General features: G+C 34.7%; 1 pseudogene; it reads right to left on the bottom strand.

Annotated features, from left to right (window-relative positions):
• Positions 1-1,393: 1,393 nt before the first annotated feature.
• Positions 1,394-1,492, bottom strand: LOC148165080 (U6 spliceosomal RNA; annotated as a pseudogene).
• Between the last annotated feature and the right edge of the window lie 6,141 nt (positions 1,493-7,633).

The following is a 7,633-nucleotide window of genomic DNA, read 5'->3' as shown; positions in this document are numbered from 1 at the left end:
GCATTGATTATTATGTCTCCTATTAGCATTGATCCTGAAGTCTTTGATTATGGCCAATGCTGAGGAAAACAGTAAGGAATAAACTCTCTGGGTGGGCCATATGGAAAGGAGATGGCTTAAGTGAGTTTATGTTGCATTACCAAGTACTCACGTTTTAGACCCTGACAGGAATAGGCAATTATTCAACTCGACTGGAAATGCCTACCCCTTGTAGTTCTTCAGTCTCGCCTCACCCTGTTTGTTAATCTTTAAAGTGATACTGATAATGTTGTTTCAAATAAGTATAAATATGAACTTAACTTGAAACCATAAAACAGAGTCAAATCATAAATGGCTGTGGTCACCTTTTGCTAATTTCTAGCTTCTGGTTCTCAACATACATGAAAAGGAAAAAACAAGAATCTGTGTATGATTACTTCACATTGGCCCTTTCTTAAAAGTCAGTGAAATCATTCTTAAATTAGTTTTTTTCAGTCCTTTATATCTGCATGACATTTTCATGTGATATTAACAGGCCAACAATACCTACTCTGATCTATAATACCCCAAGTTCTGTTCTAATCTGTGGACACCATGTCTTCTTTTTTTTCCTACAAGTTATTGACACCTTTTAACACATTTACTTAGGTAAAATACACATAACATAATATCGTCATCTCAACTATTTATATTATAATTCAGTGCAGTTAAATACATTCACATTATTGTGTAACCATCACCACAATCCATCCCCATAAACCCTGTCATTCTGCAAAATCAATACTTTATACCTATTAGACAGTAACTGCTTTTCTCCCCTCTCATCAGTCCCTGACAAGCACCATTGTACTTTCTGTCTCTGAATTTGTCTACTCCAAATACCTCATATAAGTGAAATAATGCAGTATTTATCTTTTTGTGACCGACTTATTTCACTTAGCATTATGTTCTCTAGGTTCATCCCACATTGAAGCATGTATCAAAGTTTCCTCCCTTTCTTTTAGAGTAAAATAATATTCTATTGTATGTATAAACCACATTTTGCATATCCATTTATTCATTGATGATCCTTGGATTGCTTCAACCTCATGGCTATTGTCACTGCTCTGAACTTGGTTGTATAAATATCTCTTCTAGATCCTCCTTTCAGGTTTTTGGATATAGAAGTAGAATTGCTGGATTATTTAGTAGATCTATTTTAATTTTTTGAGAAAACTCCATGTTATTTCCCAGAAAAGAGGTTGCACCTTTTTTCATTCCTACTGACAGTACACAGAAGGCATGAGGTGCCTGCTCATTATAGTTTTGATTTGCAATTACCTAATAATTACTAATGTTAAGTATCCTCACATGCTTGTTGGCCATTTGTATATCATTTTTGGAGAAATCTCTATACATCTCCTTTGCCCATTTTAAAAATATGGAACATTTCATGTGTTTGCATGTTGTCCTTGCACCAAAGCATGCTAATCTCTGTTTCTAATTTTAGTATATGTGCTGCCAAAGCAAGCGCCTAAGTTGTTGATTCTTAATTTGAAATTTAAGTGTTTCATTAACACATTTTCCTCTTCCCAACAAACCACCATCCCTCTCTATGCACCTACACTCAACACTTTTTTCCATAAAAAATATAAAAGAAGATTTGTATATATTCTTAAACATTTCTTTTTATGTGCAAGTTATTGCCTCTTTCCGTTGCTTGATTACTGATTGTCTTTGAGTTTTGTTTTGCTTTGTTTTGTACTTTTTCATGTCCCTAGTGGAAAATTTAAAGGTCTGACTTAATGATGCCACCTTAAACAGCCTGATCAAGGTAGAGATGAGTAAGGAGCAATATTTCAACCTTGCATCTAAAGGGGATATTAATCTTGCTCTTTTTTAAAATTTTTAATCAGAAGTTCCTAATTTTCTCACCATCGATGTAAAGATCATTTATGCTTGCAGCACAACCAACATAAATCACTAACACAAAAAAGAATAGTAAGCAATCTTTAATCAATATCACTTCCTTCTATGAGACATAGTGGAAATGAAAGAATACAATTTGTCATTGATCAGAGGCCTTGCAAACATTTAGCCAGGGCCCCATATCTTCCCAGTACCTACTTTGCTCTAGCCATGCTGGCCTTCTTTATGTTTTTAAGACAAATCGAAGTCATTTCCTTCCCATGAACTATGCACATCTTGTTTCTTTTTGTCATTTCATCATTTCTTTGAGGTTTTAGCTTAATGCCATCTCCTTGGAGAGGCCTCCTGACACCTAACCCAATGGTGCTGCGTCCTGGACAGTCACTTTCTATTGTTGCCTCCACTTTCTTTTCTTCACAGCACAAATGATTTTCTGGAATTATCTTATTAATTATTTATTGGTATGCTGTTTATTTTCAGCCACCCTCCCTCATTATGATATATGTTCTATAATTGCAGAGGTCTGTGTCCTTGGCTCACTTCTAGATCCTCAGTGCCTGACACAGAGCCTGATTAATAGCATATGTTTAATAAGTATGTGTTGAATGAATACCTGGTGACAATGTCAATTAGGGGTCAAAAACTTTTTATGTAAAAGGCCAGATATTTTAGGCTTTGTAGGGCATATGGTCTCTGTTACAACTGCTCAAATCTGCTACTATAAATCAAAAGCAGCCATTAAATAATACAAAAAAAAAAAGAATAAACTTGACTGTGTTGCAGTAAGATTTTATTCACAGAAACAAGGCATGGGCTAGATTTGGCCTATGGATCATAGTGTACAGACTGCTAGACTAGATCACCTCTTGTCAATTTTGGTGTCAGGGCTCACTTGGATGTTAATTAATTCATTTTTGCTAATTTTAGCTCATGTTTGCAAAAAATGTTAATAATAATAAAAAAACAAAGATAAAACTGGATTTACTTCAAAACTATAGGTAATAATTAAATAAAAATTAAGAGAATATTCCCGATTTTCTGTGGAATAGTATGATTCTTGTTCAATCAGCAGCTTCAGTGGGAAAGGGCAATTGATGTTAAAGATAACATGTTGGTAGGAGGGAATATTTGAAATCATCTTTAGTGTATAGCAGTGGTTCTCATACTTGAGTGTGCTTCCAAATTGTCAGCGATTGCCCGACTACACCACAGAGTGCCCAGTAACTCGGGTGGTGCCTGAGAATTTGTGTTTCTCAGGTGATGCTGATGCTGGTGGGGTAGAGGTCGGAAAGTGGAGAGGAGATGCATGTGAAGATGTGAGTGAGGTGATACAGGTGAGCAATGGTCTGCATGATGGTAGAGGCTGTGGAGATGATACGCAGGACACAAATGAGAGGGAATTATCTAGGAGAGTAGCATACACAGGAGTTAATTTATGGAAAAGCTGAATTTATGGGAAAAAAATGAAATGGCCCTTGGGGGATGTATTGAACAAGAAGAGCATAAAGCCTCAGAAATAAACTATGTCAGGCTAACTACATTTTCTTCCTTAACAGCAGTACTAGACTCTAGTCATATAGCTGCATTTGATTAAGCATGGCATTTGACGATATATTTCCTGATATTATATTAGATGAATTGAGCCACTCATTTTGACAATATATGGCATTAATACCTGGTTTTATGAATGTAGGCAAAGGATATTGACCAAGGGCAGAACAATGTGATGAAGGATGACTAATGGTGGCAGTGTCTTCTCCCAGCTACATCCCACTGACAGATATGTCAGGATGGATAAATTGATGTTTTTGACATAAAACTAGAGGAAATGTGTTAAATGAGAGAATGTTGGTGACATGATGGAGTAAAAAGTTAAATCTCATCTTACCAGGATATTTTTAAATAAACAAATCTAGCTCTTTTCCTAGAAGGAAGAGAGAAACAAAGAGCAGATGGAACTGAAAGATATCAATACTAAGATGAGATACACAAATTTAACTGTTTATGTAATCTTATTAAGTATAAATGGACCAAACTTTCCAATTAAAGGAAGAGAGCTTCAGACTGGCTTAAAAAAATTAAAATTAAAAGTTAAAAAATATCAAGACTGAACTATATGCTGTCTACATGATAATTTGAAAACAAGAGAATAGAAAAAAATATGGCATACACATTATAACAAGAAGAAAAAATACTAAGCAAAGTATACTTTAAGACAAGTTTTATTACCCAAAATAAGGTGGAATATTCTATCATGATAAAAAGGGAAGTTTATCAGGAAGATATACTGATACTAAAGCCTCAGTATGCAAACAGCAAAAACTATCAGAATCAAAAGGAGAAATAGAAAAATCTACAATAAACTTATTAATTTTCATTCCCCTCCTTCAGTCATTGGTAGAACAACTAAAAAAACAATTCAGTACAAATATAGTGGACTCAACATAATCAGCTTGAATTAATTGACATTTAAAGAATCTTCTCCTGAAAGATCAAAAGATATAAACTTTTGCAGGAAAAGCAACAAATCCCTGAGTGGCTCTCCACATTTTTTATCTTCCAGGCATGTCAGACATGGCTGTAGGGTTATATATCTTCTCTGGGACCTGTGCACCTTCTGGAGTCCACTTCTTACTGAGAGCTGTTTTAAGACTTGCCAAAATAATAACAGGATTTTCAGATGAGGTTAATATTCTTTGGCAACTTAATTTCTGCAAAACCTCATTAATTTTCTTATTTTTTACTTCTAGTCAGTTTTATGTATGAGTAACCACACCAAAATTTATTTTTGAAAGAGATCTCAGATGGTCTTCATTTACTTGCTTTCCAGTTTCCTTATACAGCTCAACTTAATAGCAGCTACCTGAGGAGATGAGGCCTGAATATAGCACACCTCAAATCCGATCACTTTATTGAAGTAAAAATTCTCATAATGTCTTTGTTAAAACAAAACAAAAACTAAAAACAACAACAGCAACAACCAAATAGCTTCTAAATGTTCAATTTCTAGTTCACTCCTGAACAATGTAATTGTGGAGGGAAGTTCCATATCCAAAATAATTATATTTTCTAACTATTGACAAAGGAGATATGTTCTGCTTAACAAGCACTTCATTCATCTGCTGCTATTAAATTATTTGCAAATAACAATTTCATTTAGTTACTTAATTTTGTGGCTCAGGAATGAGGGAAGGGCTCAGATGAGCAATTTTTCTGCTCCATGTGGTTTTAACAGGAGTCATTCAGTGCTGTTTAACTGGCAGGTGGGTTTGTCTGGAGCATCCAAGATGGCTTCACTTATACTGTTGTTGTCTGCAAGGCTGATCTTAACTAGAACCTCTCCCTATCAATGGAATCATAGGGTTCCTTTGTATTATCTCTCTATCAGAATAATGGAACATTTTCCAGGTGGCTCAGGTCTCCAAAAGAAAAAGACAGAAGCAATCAGTCTTCTTAAAGGCTAGACTGGCATAGAATCACTTCTGCCATTAATCAATGCAAAGGAAATATTCGTGTTACCTATATTTTGCATAGGAGATAGTTTTGCAAAGGGGACATCTTCCCATATGTCCAAGCTTGCAGGCAAAATTAGTTTAGCATAAGCTCATGAAAGGGCTCAACGCTTTCTTGAGCAAGTCAGCATTCTCAGAAACAGAAACCAAATAGCAACCAGGCTTGAGAGCATGAAATTCTGTTTTTCTGATCATTTAATTTCAAACAATAGAAAATATAAGAAATATCGCCCATATATTCAGACAATTACTCAAACACCCTCTAAATTATACCTTATTTTGGAAATTGAGAAATGGAGCACAGCCATATATGAAACCCCACATGGGTATAATCCAGGGGAAATGCTGTTCAGTTCAGGCATATGTTTAGCTTTTGTGCCTTTCCTTCAACAATGCAGAGAATCTGGGAAGCTTTAAACACTAATATGATCTAATTGGGTCTACAAAATCTTAAGTCTTTTACCTTGTATTTGAAGTGTATCTACCACCCACCCTTTAACTTGCAACACCCTTAACTTGTTCCTTGTCTCAGCTCACTAAGCCTTCCTGATATATCCCCATCCTTCTTTTAAGAAGCTTATTATTATCATTATTATTACTTCGCTTTAGTAAGAGGTGGGAAAGAAGTCTTCATTATGTAAAATGTGATATATAAATCTGTGTGGAGTGCTTCTAAAAGTAGAATGTCTGCCAAGTTCTCTAGCAACATTACCAGTGTATAATTAAGTACTCATTTAAACCATAGTTTATGTTTGTGTGAAGGGAAAGTGTGGAACTCAGAAATAGAAGTTGTTGTGGGGTGGGGTTTTTTCTGTATTTTTAAATTATATATTAGATTCTGTTTTTGACAATTGTGACTTTTAAAGTAACAAAGCTGGATTTTCAGTTCTAGCAATATGGTGGTCTTGGTGACCAGAGCAATCCTTGTGAAATACAGTACATAAAAAGTCCTGGATAAAATATAAAATGTAGTATGAAATAAGACAATCTATAGAGGCTAGAGATTGAGAAAGAAAGGAAATTTAAAACAGTACTGAATATTGACTATGGCACATTTTCCGGAGCATCGATCATCTCTGATAGCCTAGAGCTAAGTATTTAAGTCAGTCTTTCTGTGTTAACTGGAGATAAAGCCAGAGATTCAATGCACAGGGGATTCATACAACACCTTGATAGTATGTCTGCATTTATGAAAGCCAAAACCCATAGTAAACTGAAGAAAAAATAATATAGGGGGAGATGGACAAGATAGCTGTGTCTCATCCTTGATTTTGAATGGAGGGTACAGTAATATATAATAAAGTAAATATAATTAAATATACATGTGTACACATACACAATTATTTTGAGAGTTGCTAAAAATAGAGACAAATTTAAATATTTGTGTAATGAAAACCCTCTCAAAGACAGAAGGTCATTCCACATTGGTTAAATGCCCCTAAGTGAAGAGAAAAGGAAATAAAAATACTCTGGAGAAACATAACTTAGAACTTAACCCCCAGGAGCCAAAGATGTCTTACAGATGAGGTTTCAATAAGTGTGACTTCACAATGGCAACAATAGTAATAATAAATAAAAATATCTAATATACAAGAAACCAAGACACTATGAATAGAGATTCTGGTGGGAGATTAAAAAAACAAAACAAAACGGGCGCCTGGGTGGCTCAGATGGTTAAGCGTCTGCCTTCAGCTCAGGTCATGATCCCAGGGTCCTGGGATCGAGTCCCACATCTGGCTTCCTGCTCCTTGGGAGCCTGCTTCTCCCTCTGCCTCTCTCTCTCTCTGTCTCTCATGAATAAATAAATAAAATCTTTAAAAACAAAACAAAACAAAGCAATGATATCAGATATATTAAGAGAGCAGCAGCAGATCTTGAATTTATCAGATAGAATATATTTAATTAAAACATTGATATGACTGTTTAAAATTCCATTATATGTATGAAGAAGGAATAAATAACATCAAATTAAAAGACGTATTTGTAAAAAAGAAGAATAAATCTTCTAACAATTATATGTACATGGATATAGTTTAGGATAAATGTATAGTTTTAATTTTTTTATTTTCATTTCAGTTTATATATATGTAATATATACATAACTGGGAAATGAACAATCTAGAGAGCATATGAGACAGAGTGAGAGAAATAGCCAAGTGCCGATATGTCTGATAATGCAGCAGACTACAGACATTAAAGACATGACAAAAACACAACGAAAAATGTTAAATGAT

The sequence above is a fragment of the Eumetopias jubatus genome, unplaced genomic scaffold (assembly GCF_037043125.1).
Source record: "Eumetopias jubatus isolate StellerSeaLion01/CBP00866 unplaced genomic scaffold, mEumJub1_p1.0 scaffold_1, whole genome shotgun sequence".
Lineage (NCBI taxonomy): Eukaryota > Metazoa > Chordata > Mammalia > Carnivora > Otariidae > Eumetopias > Eumetopias jubatus.
Note: the sequence above shows the minus strand (reverse complement) of the source record. Positions and strands in the feature narration are given on the sequence as shown.